The sequence below is a fragment of the Mirounga angustirostris genome, unplaced genomic scaffold (assembly GCF_029215605.1).
Source record: "Mirounga angustirostris isolate CCGP_5_RB_7025 unplaced genomic scaffold, mMirAng1.0.hap1 SCAF_2, whole genome shotgun sequence".
Taxonomy (NCBI): Eukaryota; Metazoa; Chordata; class Mammalia; order Carnivora; family Phocidae; genus Mirounga; species Mirounga angustirostris.
The window spans coordinates 34,145,583-34,172,345 of NW_026991710.1; the positions used below are offsets into that span (position 1 = coordinate 34,145,583).

The following is a 26,763-nucleotide window of genomic DNA, read 5'->3' on the forward strand; positions in this document are numbered from 1 at the left end:
GATTTTATTTATTTGTCAGAGAGAGAGAACGCAAGCAGGGGCAGTGGCAAGCAGAAGGAGAAGCAGGCTCCCTGCCGAGCAAGGAGCACTGTGGGACTCAATCCCAGGACCCTGGGATCATGACCTGAGCCGAAGGCAGGCGCTTAACCGACTGAGTCACCCAGGCGTCCGAAACAGGCGCACTCTTAACTAGGTGCCCTCCTCAAAGCAGGAAGAGCATCCAGGATCAAATCTCATTCTATCATTTATGTTAAAAAAATTTTTTTTCAGACCTAATACAGCCTTGTAAAAACTAAGTTTAAGGGCGCCTGGGTGGCTCAGTTGGTTGGGCGACTGCCTTCAGCTCAGATCATGATCCTGGAGTCCCTGGATCGAGTCCCGCATTGGGCTCCCTGCTCAGCGGGGAGTCTGCTTCTCCCTCTGACCCTCCCCCCTCTCATGTGCTTGCTCTCTCTCATTCTCTCTCTCTCAAATAAACAAAATCTTTAAAAAAAAAAAACAAAACTAAGTTTAATAACTCCTTTGATTCTGAAATTATACACGTCTCCCTGAAAGTTGAAGCTCACACCTTCACCCACATTCAATTCCAGGCATAGACAACCTTGTCTAAATGGTTTCTGAGCACCTGAGGGACAAGGGGAGGATAGAACTTGAAGCTCTTGTGTTTCACTCCACTCTTTGGGTTGCCCTTTTGGGTCTTCTGCTCCCTTACCTTGGCAGACTGGGAAAATGAGAGGAGATGAAATTCAAGTCTGTTAATTATACTTTGCTCATAACTCTTGATTTTAAGATATGGGAAGGAGGAAATTGAAATGCGGCTAAAATTGTTTTTGGATGCAAATTACCCTGAGAGCTAATCATGTATAATTCCTTCATTTTCTTTATTCAAGCAAGTGAATCCCGGATACATTTCCTTTTAGGTCAAATATTTCTTCCCTTAGGACTTCATGACTAATCCTCCATAATCCTAACACTCCCTTACTCACCCCTCAAGAACTCAGTATTACTATACTACCCTGTTAGGAGGAAAGGAGATAAAACTTGTCTGAGAGGGGCTAACATTACACACTTTGGCGTGAAGTTATCATTAATGGGCAGAGTTAAAGTTAAATACCCCTGCAAAAGAAGAAGGGAGGGAGTCGGAGAAGTACCTGACCTCCATTCTAAGACAGTCAAAGAGAGGCTTCCCAAAGGTTCTTCCACCTCTAGGATCTTAGTTACTCTGCACCTCTGGGGTGAACAGGAGTCCTCAGCAAGCTAGTCAAAGAGCTAGTCATAAAATCAACAGCTGTCTGTATTTACAGTCTCTACTTTCTCTCTCCTCCCCTTGAGTTCACTCCAACCAGGCTTTCATCCCTATCACTCTAGCAAAACTGCTCTTGTCAAGGTCACCAATGAACACCATGCTGCCCATGTCAATGGTCAAACCAATCCTCATCCTACTGATCTTCAAACACACTTATTGCATGCCTTCTGAGACCCTTCCTTCATCTCGGGTTCTCTTCCTATCTCACTAACTTCCCCTTTCCAGATCTTCTTTGCCGGTCCCTTCTCATCTTTGAACTCCAGATTCCAGAATCTCTCATATGTCCAACTGCCTACTCAATATCTCTACATGAATGTCTAATAGGCATCACAAACTTAAGTCCTAAATCAAATTAATAATGTTACCCCCAAACTCCTCCCAAAGCCTTGCCCATCTCAGTAAACAGGACCTCTATTCTTCCAGTTGCTCCTTGCCTCTGCTCACACTCTCTCCCTCTCACTCCACATCAAATCTAACAGGATATCAGCTCTACCTTGTACCTAGAACCTGACCACTCACTACCACCATCTCTCGCTCCCTGGCCCAACTACCTTCATCTCCTGCCCAGATTACTGCAATGGCTGCTTCCTCCCTCCATTGTTGTCTCCACAAAACAGACTGGTCCTTTTTAAAACATAAATCAGATTATATTATTAATCTGTTCAAAACCCTCTAATGGCTTCCCACCAGTTGGGATCGAATTGTGTCCTCCAAGAATTCATATATTAAAGCCCTAACCCCCTCCCCGTACCTCAGAATGTTACTGTATTTGGAAAGAGGGTCATTGCAGATGTAATTAGTTAAGATGAGGTCATAAGATTAGGGTGGGCTCTGATCCAATACGACCAATGTCCTCATAAAAAGGGGAAATTTGGACACAGAGATGCACTTAGGGAGAACACCATGTGAAGATGAAGTCTGAGATCTACAAGCCAAGGAATGTCAAACATTGCTAGCAACCACCAAAAGCTTGATGAGAGGATAGAACAGTTTCTCTCTCACAGGCACAAGAACCAACCCTACCAATACCTTGACCATGGACTTCTAACATCCAGAACGGTGAAATAATACATTTCTATTATTTAAGCCACCAAGTTTGTGGCACTCTACTATGGCAGTCCTACAAACTAATACACCACCTCACAGAGAATAAAAGGTGAACTCCTCGTCATAGCCAAAAGGCCTCACATGATTGCACCCTGGCTCACACACTGGCCTCCTTGTTGCTCTCCTGACATACCAGGCACACTCCTCTGCAGGGCCTTTGCTCTGGCTCTTCCCCGGACAGCTCTACCCTCAACCCCCTCCATTCCTATAGATCTCCATTCAAATACCGCCATAAGGCCTTCTCCTCCCTTTCTATCCCCCTCAACCAGCTTTCTTTTTTCCATCATGTGTCACCATCAGATACTTTAAACACTTACTGTGGTAGACTAGGAGGGCCACTGCTAAGACTCACTGGGCACCTGCAAGCAGATTGCCTCCAGGGCCCCCCCTTCTCAGGGTCAGCCTTGGCTGCAGAAAGCTGCATCATCTGCCCCTCTCGGTGACACCCTTCTCGGGGCACACCATACCTGGTGTAACACACCCAGTAAAGGAGTGAGGCTACTGCTCAGTGCAGGACACTCTGACAGGTAATACTGTCTCCAGAGTTTTCTGGAGGGTTGGTAGAGGCTTTGTCAAATCTGCAGCATCGTTCAACTTCTTCCTGTGCCCAATCCTGCTCTCGCCCCTTCTTGTTCACAGTGTTGATCCCAAATAAAACATCTTGTTTCCCAAACTACATCTCAGCATCTGCTTCTAGAGAACCCAACCAACCCTGAGACACTTATCTGCCTTCCCCAACTATAATGTAATCTTATTGAGGGCAGGGACTTTGTTTTGATGTGTTCTCAAAGCCCAAAATAGTGCCTGGTATAAAACAAGAAATGACTGAATGGAAATAATGGAAGGAAGGAAGGGAAAGAGGAAAGGAAGGAAGGGAGGGAAAGGCATTGACTATGTGGAAAGGAGACTACCCCCTGGATAAAACAAAAGCCTCTTAATATGGTCATTACCTGTCACAAAGCAAGAGGAATACACACTATTACAATGAAACTGTGCATGAGATTTCTAAAGTACACTTTGCTATTTGATTTTACAGAAACTTTAAAAAATGTGTACAAAGTTCCTAAGATTCACTTATCATCTTGATACTCCTGATTCTTCTCCTCCTCCTCCTAGGATTTAAAATTTTGCAACCTCAAGTTCTACCACCAAGAGGGTATCACAACCCTAACCTTTAAGGTAGGGAAGATACTATATAATGTGTAATTACTGTTCAAAAGCTTTGTGACATCTTATATGTTAATTAACTCCCACTAAAAGACTGCCCTGCATTTTACCAAAATAAATAGTTTATTATAGCTTTTCTCTTTATTGACTGTGTCTTATTTCAAGCCTTTCTCAAAATATTACTTTTTCAGAGAATTGTCTTCACTTTATTGCAGGACTAATTGCATTCAGCTCTGGCAAATTATTTAAAATATATTTTCCATGCTCTACAGTTGGCTACTCATTCAGATACAAATAAAGCTGATTTCTACCTGGTCACAAACCCTCATGCCAATTCAATCAGGAATATGCAAGTTCTGCCTATAAAGTAATAAAGCTGGAGGGGAGAGGTGTTTGTGTTGGGTTTATAGAATCACTTTCATCTTTTTACATATAATTGCATGATGAGATTTTAAGGGAAAAATGTAAAGCCATGTTTAACACCAAAAACAACAAAACCACCCCCACCCTGGAGCTACTATTACTTAACTGCTCTGAACCACTCTAAGACAGATGGATTCAGAACACTGTGTGTTTACAGCGCAGGAATGTCATACATAGATGGACGTGAAATATTTTATAACCACAAACATGAATAACAGAGTCTTCCCAGTCAGACCTATCTAATTTCATCAACCCTCTGAAATTCACTAAAGCAGCCTTGGGGCACATATGTAATAAGATAACATTAATTAAAATACATAAAACCATCCAGGAGTAGCAAGGAGTATCCTACACTTTTTTAAAGGGTAGAAATTGAACTAAAAATAGTAATCACTTTTGCAAGCTTAAGAAGCTGGGCCTTACAAAGCGCCTGAAGCTACAATCCTACCAGACTTTCTCCAAGGTAGGATAATAATTAGTATGTTCTTCACTTGTCTGGTATGCACTCTAATTTTGCAGGGTTGTGTGTGCATGCTCACTTTGCAACTGTGAGTTTCATCTCTCTACCTGTTTGTCACTAAGCAGAATCCAAGAGGTTCCAAAGTGCCATGTACCATCCCCTACCACTATGCCAACTATCATACCACACAAAAAATGAAGATTCTGTGCAATCCTAATGAGACACTATTATCACTGCTGAAGTTCAGCTCTCCACTTTGTTTGGAAACAAATTACTGCTGACCATAAATAAAGGGCCAGCATACTATTATTAAAAGAAACACAACTGCCTTGGTGCTGACATGATCCCACTGGGTCTTCATAGCAACCCTATTGGTGGTATTATTCCAATTATCCAGATGAGAAAACTGAGGCTCAAAGTAATTGAGAAGCTTACTTAAGGCTATACAACTAGGAAGTGATAAAGCCAACACCTGAACCCTGACCTGGGGGGACTCCAAATCTCACACACTCGATATTGTATGTTCCTTCAGAAATTATTGCAACTATAAACAAGTATTTTAGGTGCACAGGAACAAAGAACCTAATTTTATCACTAAAATTCATGGCTTCTGCACATGCACAGGAATCATCAATATGACAGTGCTCTTTTGTATCATGCCTTTACATTTAAGATTATTTCAAGTATTAGCATCCAAATAACCACCACACAGAAGGTCAGGTGAGAGATGAGCTTCAGGTAGAATTTGGTTTCCCGATGATGTGAAGACTGAGGACACAAAACAGGCTCTCAGGTAATAGAGGACAACAGTCCTTTGCTTTCTGTGTTATTACTAATGAACTGTTGAACACTACATCAAAAACTAATGATGTAATGTATGGCGATTAACATAACATAATAAAAAAAAACTAATGATGTACTGTATGTTGGCTAACTGAACATAATAAATTAATTAATTTTTTTTTAATTTTTAAAAAAGGAAAACCTATGTAACTGGTGGAATTTCAGGTGGTTTTTTAAATGTCTTTTGTACTCTATTATATATTGTGTTTTCTACTAAACTCTCACTATTTTTATAACATGAGAAAAGATAATAAGCATATTTCAATTTTAGAAACATAAATAGTAACAATACACACTGGTGCCAATGGGCTAATATTTTATATAAAACGTGTGATTCTTAAGTTCCTATCTTGTCTACAGAAGCCCTATACAGAAAGGATAAAACTGAATTTTTATTTATGACCATGTGCTATAAAGTCAGGAAAGCTTGACTATATGTACCAAACAATCAAGTACTGTCCATGTTACCCTGGGCGAGTCATTCAGCTCCTCAAAGATCTCCGTTCCTCACTTGTAAAAGAGGATACCGATTTAATATGGTTGTTGTAAGAATTAAATGAGAAACACATGCATTTATGTACACACATACACATTCATACAGTGTCAAGTGCCATCAAGATTTAAATAATCTGACAGATAACAGTAGTCTCATTCATTTCTGTGACATGAATTTATCCATGCCTATTTGAGCTTCTTTTATAGCCAAATCTTACTGCAGAGGCAAAGGACAAAAGTCTTTCTCTTTCTCTCTTTTCTCTGTGTATATGTGTTTCCCAAATGACACCCCCAGTAGGTTGAAAATTCATTAGTCTTTAACTATTTCCAATATATACTTATGCAAAGGAGTTTGGACTTTACATTAGAGCCAGTTTTAAATCAGAGTCCCATTCAATTCACATTAAAGGGCCTATGAGTTATGATGAGTGCTTTTACTTATGTATCTTTATATTCTAGTGGAACTGACTTGTAAAAAAGAAAATCTAGAGATAGAACAACCAATCAGCAGCTTTACCATCTTCAAGGTGAAAAAAAAAAAAAGAAAACATTTGGGAACTGAAAAGATAAAACACATTCCAGGGACACTTTGGAAGACTGGCCATTCCTGTTGGTGGCCTATTTGGATGAGGCAAAAGAGAAGAATCTCAAAGAGGCAGGAAGTTTCCAGCTTTGGTATCTGTAGGTATGGTGATCCTGTTAACTATGGTAGGAAACACAGAAAGCCTTAATGGGGTTAAAAAGTGGTGGCATCATCACATAGCTGGTGGAGATACACACCTGAACAACCACTTTGAAAGACTTCATTAAAGCTAAACAACATATGTATGCCTTACAACCCAGCAATCCCACACCTTCAAATACACCTACCAGAAATGCGTGGTAAATTGGGCGCCTGGGGCTCAGTTGGTTAAGCGACTGCCTTCGGCTCAGGTCATGATCCTGGAGTCCCGGGATCGAGTCCCACATCGGGCTCCCTGCTCAGCAGGGGGTCTGCTTCTCCCTCTGACCCTCTTCCCTCTCTTGCTATCTGTCTCTCATTCTCTCTCTCTCAAATAAATAAATAAAATCTTTAAAAAAAAAAAAAAAAGAAAGAAATGCATGGTAAATGTCCACCAAAAGGTATATTACAAAAATGTTCACAGCACCATTATTCTTAATTGGTGAAAACTGGGAAACCCAATGTCTGCCAAAAGTCCTGTGGATAAGGTGACACGTATTCATATAATGGAATACCACACACAATGGACAAGAATGAACTAATGTTACAACACAGACGGTTGAGCAGAAGAAAGGAAACATGGAGAGACCACATATTGTATGAGTCCATTTACATGAAGATCAAAACAGGGGAAACTCATCCAGTAACAGAGGTACTCTCTGGAAGAGGACAGGAGGCGACCTGGAGGAGGGATGGAGATATTCTCTATCTTGATCTGGGTAATGGCTACACAAGTGCATACATACGGAAAAACTCAATCCTACATGTGCTGGGCTTTGTTTTGTTTTGTTTTTTCATTAAAAAGTTGACTTAATTCCCTAATATTACCACCCTTGAAAAAATAAAAATGATCCTCAGCTTCGCATACTGCTTAGTCTGATTTCATTGCAGTACGTTTGCTTTCTAAAACTTATCATATCAAAAGAATTCGCGCCCTAGGCTATTTCTTATCTGTCTGTGATCATCTCATCAGAAGTGAGAAAAGAAAGCAAGTATGAGTCATGAATAAAAGGGACACAAGTCCTCCTCCATAAAATCAGGTGTGGCTACTGAGTGTGTTTTGGTGTCCAACACTGTGTTGTACAGATGATGCATCAGGGACAACTTCACTCCGGTCTTACACACATGGCCATAAAATAGGGTTTGATTCCTGGAGTTCATTAAACTTTACCTCCTAAGTAGCAAAAAGCAGTTGAAGCAATAAAAAGTAAGACTCTTTTCTAAGAATATCTGAGAAGAAAAAGGTCAAGGAAAGCTAATCCCCTACTTGTGATTAAAGACCGTTGGAGAAATTGACCAATAAGGAGCTGGTGGTCTCTTTCTGATGGACAAGAGCAACAAAAGGAAGTCGGGCCAGCTAGGAGATAGGTATGGCTGGCCCACCATTTCTCATACAGATGATGCTCTGAGACCCAACTGGATCGATTTAACTCTCCTTAGGGAGGAGCTCAGCAGGGACCCAATGGAATAATGTCATGTCCCTGAGGCCGCCAACATCACCCTGACAGCAGCCTTGGCTACCCCAGGAAAGGGAATGCTGAAACTATGAAATACACCACTCATGGGACCAGGGACTGGGGGATGGAAAACGTGTACCAGATATATTTTCTTCCTTTGCCCACATTAGCCAATAAAGAGCTTCCTCTCCCCCTTATTAATGCCTGTGTGCTTAACATGATCAAATCATGGGTATGAACAATCAACAATGACCTATTTGATTACTAACTTGGGATCCACCTATGACAATAGTCAATAGCTATTCAATTCCTTTTAAAGTTTATGCCTTCATTTATTTTTATTTTTCCCCCAACCCTGGAGTAGAAAACCCAAGTGTAAAAGAAGATGGCTTTTAGGGGCACCTGGGTGGCTCAGTCGTTGGGCGTCTGCCTTTGGCTTGGGTCATGATCCCGGGGTCCTGGGATCGAGCCCCACATCGGGCTCCCTGCTTCTCCGCGGGAAACCTGCTTCTCCCTCTCCCACTCCCCCTGCTTGTGTTCCCTCTCTTGCTGTGTCTCTCTCTGTCAAATAAATAAATAAACTCTTCAAAAAAAAGAAGATGGTTTTTACTAACGCAAGTCACTCACAGAGCGGGGTGGCCAGTCTGAGAGCCAAGGGTGGGCACGCCATTTGATTACACCTCTGGTGTGCTGGGCAGTCCTGACCCAGTCATGTCCTCCAGTGCAGTGTCCAAGGGATCATAGTAAATATTTGGCCAATGCTAAACATTTGCAGGACTCATTATTTGTCAGCAATGGGAAACTATCTGAAGTTGTTTTTTCTTACTTGTTCATTTTCCAACCCCTTCATTTCACCACTGTGATTAAGGACCTGTTTCCACACACCATAGCTGATGACATCTAACCAAATGATGTTTTTACAACAGAGATGCACCAACTGATGCTAGGATGGATCTTCTGAAGTATTATTCTCTCCTGAGGCAGGTAAATAGCTCAGGTAGGGCGCAGTAGTAGTTAGAGAGGACAGATTATTAGCTACTCTTTTCCAGAAGACCACCAAACCTCTGGTAGTGAACTTGACAATGAACCTGTTCACTGTGAAACAAAGTTTTGGATTTAAAACTAAAAAACAAAAAACGATAGAGCACTGGTCTGGGATCAGCTACTTTTTGCACTTTCTTTTATCTCAATATTCCTTTCTAGATAACCCAAGTGTACTTACTTAAATAATATACCTCCAAACCTTTTTCATCCACCAATTAGTTTAACAGCAAGACAGGAAAAAGATGAGATGAGAAGGAATGTGTGTCACTGGCACCGAGTACACAGTAAGCTCTCTCGGGCACTTTGCCTATGTAAGTTACCTCCCACAAGCCTCACAACATTTTTTTTTTTTTTAAGATTTTATTTATTTTTTAGAGAGCGAGCAAGCGAGAAACAGCATGAGAGGGGAGAGGGTCAGAGGGAGAAGCAGGCTCCCCGCTGAGCCGGGAGCCCGATGTGGGACTCGATCCCAGGACCCTGGGATCATGACCTGAGCCGAAGGCAGACGCTTAACCATCTGAGCCACCCAGGTGCCCGCCTCACAACATTTTAAGGTGGGAATTGGGGTCCTCCGTCTGTGGATGAAGAAAATGGAGACATGACTTGTCCGTGCTCATGGTTAGTGATGGAGCTAGGATTCCAAGCAAGGCTTGAAGGACACCAAAGCCTCAGACCTTCCCCTAGACCCATCCCCACACTGGCTTAGGAGAGCTCTCAAACGGAACCCTGGGACTCCCCAAGGCTACTCTCATCAGCAAGTTGAACACGTTCCTTTTGGAGGCTGCCATTTTGTGCATCATTACTTCTGTGGCTCTCCCAGGACCCAGCTGGGTACAGGACCGCGGCGGCAGCTGTTAGAGCACAGCTGCCTGAAAAATACAGCACAGCTTGGGCTAAGGGAAAGAGCCTGAGGAGGGGGAAAGACAGAGAACACATGCATGCGTGCACACAAGCGAGAAGACGTGCATGTGTGCATAAAAATAAAAATAGTAGAATACAAATAAAAATAGTAGAGCTAACTGCAATAATAAGGAAGTAAAAACAAATTCTAAGACATCCAGAACAGTGGTCACATTTCTTTAATATGGCTAGTAGGCATCTGCGGAATTTAAGAAAAAAAAAAACAATCTAACAAAGGAAAAAAAGAGAGAAAAACCAAGAAACGGACTCTATTTTTTTTAAAGATTTATTTATTTATTTGAGTAAGAGAGTTGGGGGGGGGAGCAGAAGAAGAGGGAGAGAATCCTGAAGCAGACTCCAACTTCGTGTGAACCCTACTCAGGGCTCCATCCCAGGACTCCAAGATCATGACCTGAGCCAAAATCAAGAGTCAGCCACTTAACCGACTGAGCCACCCAGGCACCTCGAGAAACAGACTCTTAACTATAGAGAACAAAATGATGGTAAGTTACCAAAGGGGAGGTAGGTGGGGGGAAGGGGGAAATAGAGGATGGGGATTCAGGAGGGCACTTATGATGAGCACTAGGTGTTGTATGGAATTGTTGAATCACTATATTGTACACCTGAAACTAATATAACACTGTATGTTAACTACGCTGGAATTTAAATAAAAACTTAATTTAAAAAAATGGACAGGAGGTACATCAGGATTTAATACATTAGTCTCTACTTACTGGCATATTTGTATATTTGAAATATTTTTTAAGCCAAAAATCTATAGATATAGATATTAATACAGATACATAAATAACTCTCTCTCTCACACACACACATCTGGAAGGTTACCCAGACTATTAACTATTAACAATGCTATCTCCAGGAGAAGGAAGAGAGAATGGGGCATTTATACTTAATACAATGCTGTATATGTAGAGAAATAAATAAGACCTAAAGAACACCCATAAGTTTTCAATAATTACTACAGTTTTACACAGAGAGGCGATTCATTTTCAGATTTGACCCAGCTGATCACATCTATCCATTGAAATACATCTTCACTTGGCTTTTCCAGGACATCACACTCCTACCTTAGCAGCCACTCCCTCTCAGTCTCCTTGGCCTATTCTTTCTCTATCTCTTCAGCCCTAACTTGTTAATGAGAAGCTAAGCTCTTGCTAGTTTTCTCTATCTTCATTCCCTCCCTGAATGATCTTTATACTCCCAAACCTACAGCTCCAGCTCAGACCCCTCCCCTAAGCTCCAGACTCCTAGACCGACCTGCCAGGTCCGTAGGTCTAACTGGATATCAATCAAACACCTCAAAATAACATATTTAAAGCTGAACTCCTGATCTGTCCTGCCTTTGTCCATTTGGGCTATTATAAGAAAACACCACAGAGTGGGCGGCTTAAAAACAACAGAAATTTATTTCTCACAGTTCTGGAGGCTGGGAAGTCCAAGACCAGGGCACTGGCAGATTTGGTGTCCAGTAAGTACTGTCTCCCAGGTTGCAGACTGCCAGCATCTTGTATGTTCACATGGTAGAGAGCAGAGAGAGCTATCGGGCTCTCTCATGACCCCTGGAAGGGCACTAATCCCATTTGTGAGGGCTCCACCCTCACGACCTCATCTAACCCTAATGACCTCCCAAAGGGCCCATCGCCTAAAATCACCACATTGCGGGGAGGGGTTCAGCACATGAATCTGCAGGGGACACAAACATTTGGTGCATGACCCTCTCCTACCAGAACCTGCTCCCCTGGACCAGCCTTCTGCATCTCAATTCAGAGCAGCTTCACACCAACGGCCTAACCAGCCCTGCAGGATGTTTCACTGCCTTCACCCCAACCTTTTTATCTGAGCCCATTACTCCTCCCCGCATTCACCTCAGTCCAGCCCTGCTGCTAGCCTCCCACTCCTCGAACACCACTGCCTGGAACACTTCTTCCCCAAATATGCACAGCACAGACCACCCCACTTCGCCTCCTTCAAGTCTCTTCCCTTCTTTTGGTCTGAGCCTTGTCATAATGAGCACATTTTACTTTCTTAATCAAAGAAAAACCACAATTGGAAATGACTCCCCCCTTCAAAAACGATAAATAAAAGTGGGTTGGACCATGGCTGAAGTCATGCAATTGCCATCACCGATCTGAGAAGTGTAGCCAAAGAAATCCAAGGCCACATGCACCCTTTCAGCTCTGCCCACACACCACCCTGGGCAGCACCACCAGCAGACTGCATTCCGGTGGTGGCTTTTTTCAACTTACAGTGGTTCAGAACATAGACTGATGTCACCAAGTAATCGGAAGCAATTAACAACAAACCAAAGCCATCTTTAAATTAATCGCTTAGATACAGGTGGTTCACCAGCTTTAAAAACAAAACTATGTTGGCTCAACATGCTGGTTTATTGTTTTTATTTTGCCTAATCAGCAATCTGCACATAGCTCTGTGCCAAGGTCTAGCCTACCTTAATCATTTTTCCTCTACTTAAACAAAGTATGTTGTAGTCTCTTCACCTCCTAATCCCAATGTCAAATGGTAAAAAAGTTGTTCACAAGAAAGTATATGGACCTGAGGGTGCAGCATTTACACAGAGAACAGTAAGTAAGCCCTTTAACCCTTGTCTTTCAATAGCAAATACAAGAGTAATTAACGTTAATTAGAGCCAATACTTTTTGAGCACTTACTTCGGCCAAGCGAGGATCTAAGCACTTCAAATTACTATATTCATTTAATCCCCCCAGAGCCTATTATCACTAAAAGATGAAAATATAGAGGCACAGAGAGGTCAAGAAAGTAGCTTAAGGTTACACACACTACCTACAGTCTTACACCACTGGGAGTGACCCCTGGTGTCTCCTGTACCTGTCACGGTGTTAAGCCTTCATGCCTTTGGATATACTACTCTCATTTCCCCTAATGTTCTTTCTTTCCTTTGCTGCCTGGCAAACTCCTATTCAACCTCCAAAACTCATCTTTGGGAAACCTTCCCTGGTACTCCAAGGAGAATTAAGCGGGCTCCTTCTACTTTCTACCACCATTTTTTGTTCATATGCTATTTTACTACCATGTAAATAAATAACCCACACACACAACTTGACCGTGAGTCTATGTGGACAGGAACTATGTCTGATCCATACTTGAATTCTCCACACTTAATAACTATCACAAAAATTCATTTACAAATTTAAGATCTCTCATGGATCATTTCATAATATAATAACATTTATTAGGTGCCTACTCTTCTAGGTACTTTATGCATTTTAACTCATTTAATCCTCACCATAACCCTATTAGGGAGGATTCCAGTATGTCCCCATTTTGCAGCTGTGGAAGCAGAGAAAGTTAAAAATTCTATTACAGCCCAAGGTGAGAGCTAGCAAACACCCGAATTTGACCCCAGGTAATGTGGTTCCACGCTCACTGCCTGCCTGGTACACAGCTTCTGCACTAGACTCTCTGGGGTTCAGAAAGGTTACACCCAGTTCTTGCCCATAAAGATGCCACATGGAATCCACTTTCCTTTCTTCTTCACATTAATAGAGGGAATGATCACCTGAAGGATCTGGGAGGGTGGAGATCCCATCTGCCTGGTTCACGCCAGACACTCACCGTCTAGCATAGGGCCTGCTGTTAAAAAGGAAACTCAGTGGATATTTGCTGAATGGTCAAAAATCATTTGTAGCTTTGAAATGACTGTATTCTTTACATATAATAGCATTATTCAAAGTATCATACATACTTTATCTTCAAAACAACTACACGAGGAAGGTATTCTTTTTAGCTCTATTTCATAGATGAGTAAAACAAGGCACCGTGAGCTTCAATAACTTGCCTAAGATCAATCACAGCATTACAATGTGAAACCAGGACTCAAACTCTGAAGGTATGATTCATCCTGTAGCTTCTTGTGGCTGTTGTAACAACCACAAACTGGGAGGCTGGAAACAATAGGAATTTATTGTCTCAACAGTTTTAGAGGCTAGAATTCCACTATCATGGTGCTGGCAGGCCCCTGCTCCCTCCAAAGCCACCGGGAGAGGGTCCTTCCCTGCCTCTTCTGGCTGCTGGAGGCCCTGAGCATTCCTTGGTTTGTAGCAGTGTAACTCCAGTCTGCCCCCACCTTCACACGGCCCCTTCCTTCCTCTTCTGTGTACCTCTGTCATCACAGGGCAGTCTCCCTTTGGTCTGTGTCTGAATTTCCCTCCTGGTATAAGGTCACCAGTCATAATGGATTATGGGCCTACCCTACTCCAGTGTGACCTCATCTTAACATGATGACATCTTCAAAGTCCCTTTTCCATGTAAGGTCAAACTCACAGGTACCAGGGGTTAGGACTTCCATATACCCTTAGAGTGGGGGCGCAGTTGGGGGGGGGGGAGGAGGAGAATGACACAATTCAACCTGTAACAGATAGCCTGTATAGGACTGATTCCAAAGATGCAGGGAAATGACTCAGTTTCTCCAACCAGTTACCCTCTTCGCTGATGCAAGATTTGCTAGTTCTCAAATCACTCCTCTGAATAAGGAACGGATAGAGGTTTGAGATTCAGGGGTTTCTTTCCATACAAAGTAAAGGGGACACAACCAAAATATAAACATACTTTAAGTACATGAGAAATGTTATCATGAAAAAGCAAGTATTTCCCTAGAGTGGAAGCCAGTTAATATGCGAGGAAAACTTCAAGTACTTCTAACCTGCTTCCCTTCCACTCTGGTAATTTATTACACACCTCCATTTTATCCATTTAAGGCAATACATTTAAGTTTTAACCAATGAACAATAATTAAACGATATTCTATAACAGTGACCTATTTGATATATATTTTCTTTTTTAAATTCTTAAAGAAGTGCCCACTTACTTTGAAAGCTAATGATTCCCTGGGGTCTATAATTAACAGTTTAAGATTACATGCAACCTTCAAATTTTGATTAATCAAAATTAGCCCTCAAGGAAAATGTAAACAAAGTACACAATTCTTCAAGTAAATGGGTGTTTCCCATTTCTCCCATTGATAGCCTCTCTCTTCCTCCAGAGTCTAGTGTCAAACTTGTACATTCAGTCTGTATCAATTGTATTTTGTTCATCTATTAATCATGAGAAATATGTCCACCACACACTGGCAGCCTGATTTTTCTCTGTATGCTAGGGAAGCAACGAGAAACTTCCAAAATGGGTTAATTCAGAATTTGGCTCTTTAAAAAAAACATAAAAAAAAAAATCTCTGGCATGCATAATTGTCAACCAAACCACTACTCAGGAATTATTCTTTGAAATGGTTTTATTGGAAGGCATCATGTTAACTAATGAATACATTTTGCTAGCATCACATAGATTATGATAAGGACCACATAAGCTGCCATAACTCATTTTAAATATTAAAATACAGCATTTAAGTCAGGATGTATTGTGGGCCAAAGCTAGTCAAAGCACATGGTACAGAAAATGATATTTCCTAAAATCAAAGTCTTAACCTGAAATTCTATTTGCTTTCTTGTATTCCATCAATTTTCCAGACTCAAACAGAAGTGGATACTAACAGGTTATCACAAAGGCCAGTTCACTTATTTTGGAAGATATGAACGACCCATTTAAAAAAAAAAGTAACAGCCTTCCTTAGAAAAAGATCATTATTAACATGAAATAATTTAGCAAGTAAAATTCTATTTTACTAGTATACCACATTAAAATGCAATTTTCAGACTAATATCTTTACAGAACATTTTAAGACCGCCAGTTGCTCACCCCTGGTGGCTGGAGCTTATCCTCTGTAATTATTCTCAGGACAGGATGCTTAATGATTAGAGAAATAACTGATTTTTTCTGAAAGAGAAACAGTAAAACCCCAATGACATCCTTTAAAAGTATATGTTAACCCTACAGAGAATATAGAAATTTTCTTTGTTTAAAAACACAATGAGAAAAAAAACCCGGCAAAGCAGCTATAATCACAACCAAATACAATTTGTGCTTCTGATATGAGCTTTCTCACACCAGTTGGGCTCACACCAGTATCTCACACCAGATACTCTCTACCCTCTTAGGGAATTCCAGATTTTATAACCTCGTAGCTCTTGTATCGTAAGGAAGTATCAATTTAAGGATGCACAGTATGTGGGCGTGTGTGTGGGCGTGTGTGTGGGCGTGCGTGTGCGTGTGTGCATGTGTGGGTGTGCGTGTGTGTTGTGTACGTGTGCATGCGTGTGCATGCGCACGCGCGCGGTAGCATGCAGCATTCACATGTACTAAGTGCCTTCCCCAATGCCAAGTTCTCTCCTCATAATCTACACTGAGCTCAGTCCTAAATCACCTGCTCTAGCTGTGTGCCCTTGGACGCTGGTGAGCCTCAGCTTCCCCACTTACATTTGAAAATAATTATAGCAGCTTCCCCATAGAGGTGTGGGACCAAATGATGCCCTCCACAGAACACATCTACCACAGTGACCACTGTCTCCCAGTAAGTGCTCAATAAACATCAACCCTTATAATTTCTACAGGATCCTACAGGTGAGGAAAAAGAGATAACTTGCTCAGGGTCACTGCGCTGATAGAGACAGACACAGGATCAAAGCCCAATCCACAGGTCTTCCAAGACCATCAAACTATAAGAGGGACTATCATTCACATTCTCCGAAGATAATACAGAGCAGGGGATAAGGTACCAATAAAAACCAAGAACACGTAGTTGAATATAAACCATTAAAAACCTGCTACCAATTATAAACATCTTTCCATTTGCCTTTCCGAAAAGAACTATCCTTTAATATATTTTAGGGGCACCTGGGTGGCTCAGAAGTGTCTGACTTGGTTAAGGGTCTTGGGATTGAGCCCCACTCAGCAGAAAGTCTGCTTGTCCCTCTCCCTCTGCCCCTCCCCCTGCTTGTGCACACACTCTTTAATAAATAAATCTTTTTAAAAAATAAAATATTTTAATTCTGAAAAGTCTGTCAGTTTGATCAAGGACCATCTTCTATAGCACAGTAACAAATGTGGGGTTGATCTAGAATGTCTGGTCAACCTACTGACCATTTCAACAACAGGTAAAAAAGAGAGTGGCACGCATTTTCACATGTTATCAGATTAAATCCTCCCAACCAGGTAGGTATCGTTCCAGATATTTTACAGATGGAGAAACCATGGCTCAGGCAGAGTACCCACCTACACCCACGTTCCCAGGGCAGGGCCCAAACTGAAACCTGGCCCTGTCCAGACCTGAAGTCTATGCTCTCTTTAGAACAACATGGATGAGACAAAAGAAAAGTCAGGCTACACAGTCACTTGGCTTTGAGGAAACACTCAACAAAATAAATGGGGAAAGTGCCACAGTTTCGGAGGACATTCAAATGAAGATTAATTTTTACCAAATTGTTTCATTTCCAAAGTAGAAGTCAGTAACAGATACGGCCAAAAATTTGCCCTACATACAGCATACCCAATTCACAGTTTCAAACTTGTCTTGGATCATCCAAACACTTGGATGAACCACTGTTCATCTCTCATAAATGAAAGCTTTTGGAAAGGCAAGCGCTTGGGATCAAGTTCAAGTTAAGTGGCACCTACACCCACTCCCCCCAAGCTCTTGGGGTCTGTGCCTTCCACACCCCTCAGAGCCAAGGTCAGAGTGCCCTCAGAGCAGCTTCCGTCTAATGCGAGGACACGGTGAAGACATAGGAGCAGTTCTATTTTTTCTAGGTTAAACTTTTTTTTTTCTTTTACTGTAGTAAAATACATATAAAATTCACCATTTTAACCATGTTCAGGTTTACAGTTCAGTGGCATTAAGTACATTCACACCGTTGTACGGCCACCACCACCACCCACGTTCAGAACTTTTCCATCCTCCCCAAATCGTACTCTGGATCCATGAAACACTACACCCCTGTTCCCGGGGGCCTGGGTGGCTCAGTCGTTTGGGCGCCTGGGTGGCTCAGTCAGTTGAGCATCCGACTCCTGGTTCCAGCTCAGGTCATGGTCTCAGGGTTGTGGGATTGAGCCCCATGTAGTCCTCTGTGCTCAGTGTGGAGTCTGTTTGTCCCTCTCCCTCTGTTCCTCCCCTGCTCACGCTCTCCTCTGACTTTCTCTCGCTCTCAAATAAATAGTCTTTAAAAAAAAAATAAAATAAAACCCCATTCCCCCGGCCCCCTACTTTCGGTCTCTATGAATTACACTATTCTGGGTACCATAAATATGCTCATACAATACATGTCCCTTTGTGATTGGCTTATTTCACTAAGCATAATGCCAATTCTTCTTTGTTCCCAGTTAGTCTCCTTGAAGAAACACCCTGAAATGCACAACCTCTGGAGGACATAAAAATGAACGTGTGAGAAAATTTTTTTCCCTTTTACTACTTGCTAGAAAGATATGAAAACACTACAATGGTCAAGAAAGAAGAAGAATGAGAAAGCGAACAAAATCATCCACAATCCTACCACAGAGGCACTCCGTTGTCCTTTCTACTCATTCTCTCATCATTGTTTGCTTTACGCAAATGAAATCTACATAATTACATCATATTGAGTATCCTTTAACTCAACCATCAGTCAAAATGATACACCTTCAAGCTTTTCAAAAATTAACTTCCAAGGTCGACACCAAGGAAAAATAAATGTGCTTTCATGAAAACCTATATCTACCGAGCTCTCCCACGGTAGAAATAAGTTAAAATTGCCTGAAGTTTCGCTCTGATGGAAGGAAATTGTCCTTGGCAAACAGAACCATCCTGTAGAATAGTTGGCACTGCAGAAAGAGGGCAACAGCTTCACAAATGTTCATACAAAAACCATTTAAATGTTAAGCAAAAATGTATATAAACTCCAAACGTGGCCATCCATCCCACTGTTATCTCTCTCAATGGAAAACAGCACAACGGCATCTAATGAAAATCCTGTTTTCTTCCCAGGAAATGAAAATAATAATGCCACAAATCAACATTCCCCCCAGTTTTTTTTTAATTGATTATTCTTGCAATTCACATGTTCTCAGAACTAAGGGGGAAAAGTGTAAAATTTAATAAAACCATGTCTTATTTTTGTTTCTTGTTTCTACTTATGGCTTGTAAAATATATATTTAATATATAAAATAGCAGGACCTAGTAATAGTAAAGGAAAATGATTTCAGATGAAATAAAATTCAAGTCAGCAGGAGATGACTTGGATCGGGAGACAATTATACCTAAGTCGATGGGATGCAAGACTTCCTTTATTTATTTTAGTAGAAATAGCCTCAAGTCCTAGAAAAAAGACGTTTTTAGAAAATGATACTGACCCAATTGCTAGGTCCTGTGAATAAGAGCAGGGAGTGTTACCTTTATTCCTCCACTCCTCACACATTTTCTGCTCAAATCACTGGAATACATTTAATTTGAATGCGGGGTTTGGGATACTACATAACTGAAGACACAGAGAACCCATACACAGTAATGGTATCCAACATATTCACCATTCATCCTGAATTTCCTGTTTCATTTAGGGAGAGCAGAGCCCATGAAAACAGAGAACCCCAACACGGAGGACCTGAAAGGACTAATCATTCCAAATCCCTAGATCCAGCTTCTTTGATCCTATTCTCAGTCAGGCCCCGATGCATCTTTCTAGAAATTGCCCCAAGCACAAAAAAAATAAATAAATAAGTAGCACAGGATGGGGCCTCCTCCTAACCCCGGCAACTGACCCAAATGCTCTCTTACTCTGAATTATTTTACAGAAAGACTCATCCTGGGATCTCCCTTAAATGAAACTTTTCAGGGAGCTCGCCCCACCTTGAACCTTTCCTGGCTTGCTGTGTCAAACTAAAACCATAAAGATTGAACCTTTCCTGGCTTGCTGTGTCAAACTAAAACTATAAAGATTAAAAGAGAATAAAACTTCAAAAGAATAAAACTTCAAATTTAACAGAGAATAAAACATCTGCTCTGACTTCAGGAAGGGCCAAAACTAAACACACGTCAACTGAAAAGAAATCTAAATGCCAGTATTTTTTAGGTTAGATTAAGATTCCACAACATCAGCAAAAATTCAGTATATAGTGTCTGACCTAAGTTTATCGTTCCTACATTAGGCTCGCCCTTAGGAACTCCAAGCAGGTCACTCCTCTCCCCCTCCTTTACTTGGGGTCAGCTGACACCCAAAGCAATGTTTACATACCCAAAAGAAGATAGAATGAAGTCATAATATGAGCAATTCAAACACAAACCATTCTCTGTTAGAGTAACTGAGGCTTAAAGCATGGGCAAAAACAGCTTGCATCCCACGGCACAGTCTAGCCAGCTCTTCCCTGAAGGCAGCAAATGAGCAATGCTCTCTCGGGCTCTAAATGCCATTTATCTTTGCACCCAAATCAATGGGACTGACCAACGGGGCACAAGACATTTGGAAAACCAATAGGAAAAACCCCACCTCTGCCTTTTTCGACAATCCAAGTCCCCGAAGGTTAAGGGGGACGTGAAGAGGACAGAAGTCTGCATCATGCAAAACATTCTTCTTAGGTGTGCACAAAGCAGCCCCTTTAGAACTGGTCATCCAAGGTGTGCAACAGGAAACACCAGCTCAGAGGAGACTGTGCAAACTAGGCCCCCTGGGCAAATGCTGCATTAAATGAAGTTTCTTTTCAGCAGGACTTCTGGATACGTTCATGGAAAGAGAAAGTACATGCAGTTTTCTGAACGTGACGGCAGAAACCTTTATTCCCAACGTATTTCCAATCACTTGGGATTCATTGAGCTCCCTTTGGGAAGTACTACTTTGGATGTTGTGGAAGCAAGGTTGGAGCCCAGATCTGGATAAGGAGGCACAATAATAAGTTGACATCAATCCAGTCTTCAAAACTAGAGGGGCAATAGGGCTCCTCAAAGAGATGTCCTAAAGTTAGTTCCTCTGCACCATTCTCGTGGCCTTAAATTGCTCCTCTCCATGCCATGATCTTAACATGGCCGTCACTTCCCATCACTCGGGACACAGCCTTAATAGCCACCTACTCACTTGATTTGAAGGAGCCCACTGGGCGCTTTGTATGACATCACCCATCTCTGACTTCTTTATGGCACCTCCCACCCAGAAAGCCGCAGTGTTTTACTCATTGCCATATCCTAGGGCCTACGGCACATAGTAGGTGCTCAATAAACATTTACAGACTGAGTAAGTACATGAAGTATTCTAGCAATCCCTCCCTCTGGCTTGGAGAAACGATTACTTAAACATCTGGTTACATTTAATATGAGTTCAATAAGATTTATTATTTCAAATAAAAAGGCCACAGTTATGTTATAGTTGCTAAATTAAATGACAACTGCATTTCTTTTGGACACACATTTTCATACCAAGCCCTATTTTAAAAACCTATGTATTTTTGAGTCATTCCAAAAACAATAATGGGTTTAATATGAGCTCCTCCCCTGACCTTTCTAGAATTTGGACACAAAACCACATAGTTAACTGGCTCTTGTGTTAACCAAACTCATGCTGATCTCACTAACATCATGTTATAAGCCTACACCATCACAACGGGGCATAAACTGTCAGAAAAACTAGCTGCTAAAAACATTCTGGTGCATATTTATTAAAGCCTCCAATGGGGGCACCTGGGTGGCTCAGTCAGTTAAGCGTCTGCCTTCGGCTCAGATCATGATCCCAGGGTCCTGGGATGGAGCTCCGTCAGGCTCCCTGCTCGGCGGGGAGTCTGCTTCTCCCTCTCCTTCTGCCCCTCCCTCCCGCTCATGCACTTCCTCTCTCTCTCTCTCAAATAAATAAAATCTTCAAAAAAAAAAAAAAAAGCCTCCAATGATAGTTATTTTTCATTCATATATTCACTCTTTGGCAAATGCTTATTGAGCACCAGGATTTCTAAACATTGGGAGCACAAAGATGAAGAAGTAACAGTGTTGTCCCTCAAGGGGCTTACAGACTAGAAGAGAAGCCCAGGAAGTGAGTAGTTACAATGCAGTGTGACAACAAGGGTGGGATGGTAGAGGGGTGTAAGGCGCTCACTGGGGAAGCAAGAAGAGCCAGTCACCCTGTTCTGGGTAACCAGGTACCCAGTGGTCTTCCAAGTGTGGTCCCCAGACCAGCAGCATCAACATCACCCGGGACATTGTTAGACGTACAAACTTTGAATCGGGCCACACCACAGTCCTACGAATCGGAAATTCGGGGGGTGAGGCCAGCAATGTATGTTTTAGCAGGCCCTCGGGTCATTCGGACACCCAATGAAGGAGGAACGAAGTCAAGCCAAGTAAAGAATACACAGACAGTGGGCGCCTGGGTGGCTCAGTTGGTTAAGCAACTGCCTTCGGCTCAGGTCATGATCCTGGAGTCCCGGGATCGAGTCCCGCATCGGGCTCCCCGCTCGGCGGGGAGTCTGCTTCTCCCTCTGACCCTCCTCTCTCTCATGTTCTCGTCTCTCATTCTCTGTCTCGCAAATAAATAAAATCTTAAAAAAAAAAAGAATACACAGACAGTAAAGAGGGTTGCAGGCAACGCGAACAGAGGATAAAAGCCCAAAGGCCAGAGAAAGCGGGTGTGTTGTCAGAACGGTGTGGCTCGAGCTCAGAGCATGAGATGGAGAGCAACGCAGATCATGAAGAGTACCAGGGGCGATGCCAAGAGGCTGGCGCTTCATCTCAAGGGCAGCAAGAAGCCCCTGGAGGGCTGGGATGGGCATGCCCGGGCCTGCAGAGGATTTCAGAAGATCACCTTGGAGGCAGCGCAGAGAACAAACAGCGAGGCCACGGAGGAGGTAACTCGAGGAGAGGCGACGGTGGTGGGAAGGCAGGGAGGCCCGCTGTCAGCGGGGCGGGGCTCCACACGGGAGCTTACTAACCCCGCTGCACAGATGGAGGCGCCAGGCATGCTGTGGGACACACGGAGCATCCCTTTCCCCTGGAAGCCTCACCTGACGCCCCCCCACACACACCCCAAGCCAGCGCAGGTGTGGGCCAGGGAGGGCTGAGCACTTCCCACCCCACCCCCCACCCCGGTAGCACACGGCGCGCTGTATCTCAGTTGCCAGTCTTGCCCTACAGACAGGGGCCGGGCCATCCGGGTCAGCTTCCACCCTGGTCCGTTTCCACCGGCAGCATTTGGCACAGCGCCCGGCGCTACAGAAGCCAAACTGAATGACTGGAGCCGGCCAGGCCAGGGGGCCGCTGAGAGGCTACTGCCCTCATTCAGGGGCGAGACGACCCTGTCACGGGGACGGAATCGGAAAGCTTAGGACGGACTGGACTTCTTCATTTTTCTCTAGTCTGTTGACACCATTCAAAACACAGAATGAAAAGCCTTACAAGTCAGTTAGGTGGGGAAAATGTCACAGTAAATGTGATCTGCGGAGAGGAGGCCACAGGCCCATCCTCCTGTGGAAAGTCGGCAAGGACCATGGTTTGAGCACTTTTGCAAGTGAAGAGGAAGACACCGTTCTAGGCCACAAAGATGCTGCCACCTAACTAAGAGAACAAGCTGGCTCCCTTTTTTGTTTTCAGAACAACTCCAAAACCTTGAAGGAGAGGACCAAGACATTTTAAATCCCACTGACACAGCCTGCATCTTTGCCTTGATTTTTAGAAATGATTTCAAGCAGGCAGATATTGTGATCCAATTACAGGGTATTTTGGAAGTAGTAGGCACCTAACTTGGGGGTGGAGCTGGTGGGCGTAGAGGGAAGAGTTAGTTACCAAGCAGGCCCTACCACCTGCCTCTCAGTCTTGCATGGAATTTTATAGAGAAGGGAGCTGTGACAATCAGGAAGTAAGGCAGCTCTCCCCTGACCTGCTTCCTGTTTTCTCACCATTCCCAAAATAGACAGAGCTAAGGAAAATCATAAATATATTTCTCAGCCCTCCAGGGAAAGGTTCGTTAAGGGCATAAATTTGGGTCCCTGGGAAAAAAGGATGAACGACAAAGCTATCGGAAGTCCTAGAATCAAGAGGTAGAAACAGTGGAAAATAAAACCCATGAACAAAAAGGAACTAGAGAAACAAAAACAGTGGCCAATTCTTACACCAAAGCCTACTGAGAGACGGTTGCCACAAACCTGGCTGCCCTGGATTCTCTAAACTCAAGCTCTTGGGACTCAAAAGCTAAAGTTTTTGCCTAAAATAAAAAAATAATAATAACTGTTAAGATCTTACTTTATGCCAAGTATTATTCATTATTATATTCATATATTAACGCATGAAATCCTTATAACAACCCTATCATATCTAGTATTCCTACTTATGGATGACGGAACATAAAGCACTGTCAATGCTGTTCTCCACCTGCAATTCTGTACTTCAGTTGTCCCCAGTCATATGGCTGTTAAATTGCAGAGCAATACTGGAACCCTAAGAGTCTGGCTCTTAACCACCAAATCCTACTCCCTCCCCACAGGACTATCTTGTGCATGCATTTACTGTAGGATATTTACAAGCATCCTTGGCCTCTACCCACTAGATGCCAGTGGTACTCCTTCCACAGTCATGACAATCAGAAATGTCTCCAAATTTCTCCAGTCCCTGGAGGAAAAAACTGCCCCCCTCCTTCTTCGAGAACCACAGTTATAAAGATTTAAAAGGCCAAATCTCTAGTCCCCTTTGGGAGGAGTGGCAAATCCCAGGTGTTGGATAGAAGAAACAGGCTATAACAGTTCTATGGAGGGAAGGAAAAATGGAAAAGGAGACAGCCGAAGGGTTTTCTGTAGCAGGGTTTTACAGGAGTCCCTTGCCACGGCTCCTGTTCCAAGAGGCCTCTTGACTCCCACAGAGTGAGGACAGCCTTCCTTCTCTCCATTCGCTCAGACCTCACATGCATGCCTTCACTGCAGCACCTTATCATCAGTGCTCTGGTACATTCCTCTCTGTCTTCCTGAACTTTGCACAGTGCCTGGCACAAAGTATGTGCTCAATAAACATTTGCTGGACAAAGGCATGAACAAACGAAGCTAAGGTTTCTTGTTGTCACTAAAACAACGTCTGTCTGTCTTCACTAGTGATTTGAAAAATATATAAATAAATAAAGCATGATTACTAGAGAGGAGAAGAGATTCTGGTCAGACATCAGAAGAATCTGAGGTTGAACCACTGCTTCTCAAAGTATCTATACTCCTGGGCCACCTTGGTGGCTCAGTAGGTTAAGCGTCTGCCTTCGGCTCAGGTCATGATCTCAGGGTCCTGGGATTAAGCCCCGCGTCGGGCTCCCTGCTCAATGGGAAGTCTGCTTCTCCCTCTGCCTACCCCACTCCCCCAGCTTGTGCTCATGCTCTCTCTCAAATAAATAAAAAGTATCTATACTCCTGTGCGTCCAGACCATGCCTCAGTTAGGTTCAGAAATTTCATTTTACTACACTTAGGAAAAAAAAATCAACTCAAGAAACCTAACTCATGCTAAAGAAATTCTAATTTATTCATTTCCCTGACAAATAGTACTGCCTAGCAAATCAGCAGATCCACTGACTCTCTTGCCCAGGACAAAAGTCCACTTGGGAAATCAAATGAAGATCAGAAGGTAAGAACAGAGCCAGCACCCAGGAGCATACCAGATGCTCCCAAAGAGGGGCACCATCAGCTGGGGTGCTGAGGTTCTCTCTCCAGACCCACCACTCCGGCAGCCAGAAGCCTCCGGTCAGCCACAGGCAGCTGGAGAAGCCTGGAAACCCTCACTTCACCTTTTTCCAATCATCAGAAGCCTCCGTCCTCCTAGCATTGCCTAATGATTGGCACATGACAACTAATCGGATTCTGGGGTATTTTATTTACAACAGAAACATTCTAGATTGCAATCTGTCCAGGGAGGTTACACAGCAACGCCTAGTTTCAGACCTATTTAGAAAAGATACTTGGATTTTCTGCTACTCAGTGTGTGTTCACATGAAAGAAATGCACATTGGAGCCAGAGTATGAAAGAAGTAATTCCACCATTAAATATGTGGATTTATGTTAACGTCCATTTTGAAAACGGATGAAAGGTGAAATTTTCGCCTTTTCCCCAAATGGTGAATTTAGGAAGGTTCCTCACTCATAAGAGAGGAGATAGGGGGAGGTACCCCAAAGGACTAAGTGAATTGTTTCCTGTATAACACGAGACACACAGTTGACCCTTAATTACTAAATGTTATTTCTTCATCCTGTCGGGCCCTCAGCAACCCATGGACGCCTCCATATTGACTACAGTCACAGGGTAAGCATCACGGTTTCCCGTAAAGGCTTTAGTGAAAAGGACCTCAGTTTCCTTATCTCTAAAATGGGAACAGCAGGGCGCCTGGGTGGCTCAGTTGGTTAAGCGACTGCCTTCGGCTCAGGTCATGATCCCGGAGTCCCGGGATCGAGTCCCGCATCGGGCTCCCTGCTCAGCAGGGAGCCTGCTTCTCCCTCTGACCCTCCCCCCTCTCATGTGCTCTCTCTCATTCTCTCTGTCTCAAATAAATAAATAAAATCTTAAAAAAAAATAAAAACATAAAAAAAATTAAAAAAATAAAATGGGAACAGCACCACAGCGTTTTGTAAGAATTAAATAGGGTAACAGCGAGAAAGCCCTTAGCACAAAGAGCTCTATAATTATATTAGTAATATAATATCATGATCCGCAAGATCCAGATATCATTAAGCATAGAGTTTTAAAATATTATCTGAAAATACATTATTTTCTTAATCTACTATTTAAAACACAGAAAGAATTCGGGTTTGCAATTCCATGAGCAAATTATTCTTAAGCTTCCTCCAGGGATTCATCAAGGCTTGCTCTGGAAGACATGATACTGCAGGGGTCCAAACCAAGCTGGCTGTTACACCACTTGTAGTTCTATGGCCTTGATTCCTTCAGTATCTCCTAGAATCACCAACACCAAATTGCTAAAGCATGCTGC

The 26,763-nt window shown here is 42.8% G+C and overlaps 1 protein-coding gene across 17 annotated transcripts in view; it reads right to left on the minus strand.

Moving 5' to 3' along the window:
• The window catches only part of APBB2 (amyloid beta precursor protein binding family B member 2), a 365,427-nt gene that overhangs the window by 330,609 nt on the left and 8,055 nt on the right, over positions 1 to 26,763 (minus strand). Inside the window, exon 2 of one of the 17 annotated variants that reach the window (XM_064584401.1) lies at positions 15,675 to 15,752. The exons of the other annotated variants lie outside the window; for them this stretch is intronic. The gene's annotated coding sequence lies outside the window, so the exon portion shown is untranslated. The remainder of the gene's footprint in view (positions 1 to 15,674; positions 15,753 to 26,763) is intronic. 17 annotated transcript variants of the gene reach the window in all.